Below are 3343 nucleotides of genomic sequence, written 5' to 3' on the forward strand. Positions count from 1 at the left end.
ATGTGTAATGGACATTAAAGACACTTGCCAAGTGTGTTGAACAAAATCAAAACACACTATGCATGTTGATTGTCAAAAAGGTGGATCAGCAACTTTTCAAGAGCGGGTAGAGGCAGTAAATTGAACCTTTCAGGGAGTATTGAACATTGCATGGAGGGCAAAGGGCTCCCTTAACACTGGGCAAAATTATGAATAGCCACTTTGTACAGGTTAGCCAATAGGTCCAATAAATGTGCCCGAGGCCGTACCCATGATTTTTTTCCGGGGGGGGGGGGTACTCAAAGATTTTTTCGGGTGGGGAGGTTTACTCAAAGATTTTTTTGGGTGGGGGGGTGCACGAAAAAAACTCAAAAAAAAATTTACACTCATTTTTGTTACGTTTTTACGAGTCAGAAAAACATTTCGGGGGGGGGGGGTCTAACCCCTATCCCCCCTGGGTATGGCCTTGAATAAGCCTATGGAAATGTAAAGCCTACCACAGCCCTTCGAGAAAAGGTTGTACTTTATGCAATGTGGCCATTGTTCACATATAGGATTTAGCTTTAGGATAGAACTAGAAGATTCAGAAAGATAGCTGTCTGTGCTAGCCATAATATCATTAAATGCGTAATAATTGCAGTATAATTATATAAATATATTATAATTAGAAATAAACTTTCCAAGAAAGAAGTTTTTCAAAAAAAAGTAAAGGCCATGTTAAACATAAGATCAGCTGAAATAAAAACCTATAATAATTCAAACTCAAAGTGAACAGAGGTTACTTATAAAGAATAAACTAAACCATGAAGAACAGAAATTAATTAAACAATCATAGAAAACGAACGTACAATAGGTACTAATATAAATGAATAAATAAATCTTACAACGAGTTAAACTTAAATTGAATATGCAAATCAGGCTTAAAACGAAAAAAAATAACTACAAACCAGGGTTTGGCTACTGACTCCTTCACTAATTGTAAAATTTTAAAGCCTACTGCGTCATTGGCTTTTCACTGAAAATGATCTATATTGCAATATTTCTGTTTGTACTTATTACAACACTGGAGATAAAAATAAAAAGTACAGTGAAATAAAATCTTGAACTGATTACTTTTCAGCAATCATTAGTATTACATATTAAATTTGCAGTTTAATTTCATTAGTTCTTTCCAAAAGTGTTCAAGGCACATACGAGCTATAGTTTTCAGCGAAGCGCCAATTTTGAAGCAGGAAATAGATAACAGAAGAACCTTGTTTTCCTTCTCTCCGTACCAGGAAAATATTTATTTGAATTGAAGATGGAAAAGATGGAAGATGGAAAAGTTGGAACTTAAACAATTTAAAGTATTTTCGGTAAATCCTTACTCTCTTTTAAATCTAAAAATATGTTTTATTTTTATTTTTTATTTACAAGGAAAATTTGACAAAATTGCACTATAGCGTTGCAATTATAAATACATCTCAAAATCGAGCTGGTTATCCAAACTTGGAATTTACCGACTGATACCGTGGGCTTCTATGATTTTGAAATCAAAACGTTCCATAACAAGTTCGGTTCTAAGACATACCCTGGAGACATGGATCCGCTTTGCCTTTTTTTTATTTCATTCGAAATTTCATTTACAAAAAAAATAAGATGAAAAAATAAGAATCATGGGAAATATTTTAAATCTAAGATATTTCGGACCCTTCTCTTGGAAAAAGCCCTCCGACACCCCCTTCCTTAATTTTGGTCATAAGCTCAAATGAAAATTATAGATAATAAAGTACCTTATAAATTCACGTTTGACTTTAAATCCTAGAAGTACAAAAATTATATTCTTTTGTTCCAAATTAAACGAAACAGAAAGAGTAGATGAAAAATACGAGAGGCATGGGACATATATAAGAAATTTGAGGTTTTGGACCCTACTCCTGAAAAAAATCCTCCTCTTCCTTGATTTTGGTCATAACCTCAAATGAAAATTATAGATAATAAAGAATCTTGTAAATTGGCATTTGACTTTTAAATCCTAAGAGTACGAAAGAGTATACTCTCTTCCAAATTTGACAAAAAAATAAGATGAAAGATATAAGAATTTCGAGAATTTAGACCATTTTCCTGGAGTAAGTCCTCCAATACCCCTTCGTTAATTGTAATCATAAGCTCAGATGGATATGTGATGGATGTGCTATATTTCAAATGGATATGTGACTTTAAGATCCTAGAAGAACACAAAAATATACTCTTCTCTTCAAAAAGAAAAAAAAGGTACCTAAGCAGTACACGTCATTTGCACTGAAAATACCTGAAGACGTTGTCTCAACTTCGAATATTTTGGTTAACTAGATCATAATTCCACAGCATCCTGTTGCTTCAATCTATGCAAAAATGCAGAATTACTAAAACAATAAATTGTGGACCAAAAAAATAGCGAACGGTTAAATTTTACTGGGAAATATTTAGAGAAGGGGAGCAAATCCTCCCTTAGAAAATAGAGTTATATTGGAAGGGGAGAAATTAAATCTCTAATAGTACCCCTTGAGCTGTTGGGCACTTGGAATCTAACCGTAAATAGAAAAGGGTGGGGCAATTTTATCAGGCCGGACAGAAATTTCAAAGGCAAATCGGTGCACTTTGCTTACGTCAGCATCAGTTATTCTGGCGAGTTCCATCTTTCCTCGGAGGATATTTAACTTAGTAGTTTCCAGGTCTGAATTCGAGTTTATGTTTATCGCCATTGAACAAGAGCAAATCTAATCTCGAGTCTTCGTCGATATCATCTATACGCCGCCAAATCCGAAGTATTCTCTCATCTAAAGATCCAAGGTGATTCTTCATAAATTTCACTTGTTTTTCAGTTTCAGTAAATTTCGGGGTATATTCCACAATAATAGACTGACAGACTTCCGAAACGATGTTTTCAACCGAGAATTTCGTTTTATCAATCGTAGCTAAGCGAGTTAACACCTCTGTTTCAATGTTTTTTCTCAAGTTATCCTTAGTGCGAGCAATATCTATTTCTGTTACCGTTAATCGTGCTATTACTTCATTGGTCTCACTAACAGTACTTGTGCTCTGAGCGGCTACAGTTTTTAGAACCATGGAAATGGACTGATCAGTTTTTTTGTCTTCTTAAAATTTTCAAGGTAGATATCAGGCATTAGATTCAGTTCATCAAAAGCTTTTTTAACATTGTTCTTAGTTCTTTTTTTCGAAGCTTATTTGATTACTCGTTCTTATTTGATTACTCTGCTACCGTCTGATCATCTTGAGATCCATAACAATATACCAAATATTTCCAACCACCTGATATAATCTTCATGGAGTCTATAATTCTGACGGGCCATAGAGGATACCCTGCGAATCAGAGGCAGCGTTA

The sequence above is a fragment of the Artemia sp. Qi Xiang Cuo genome, chromosome 16 (genome assembly GCF_049724085.1).
Source record: "Artemia sp. Qi Xiang Cuo chromosome 16, ASM4972408v1, whole genome shotgun sequence".
Lineage (NCBI taxonomy): Eukaryota > Metazoa > Arthropoda > Branchiopoda > Anostraca > Artemiidae > Artemia > Artemia sp. Qi Xiang Cuo.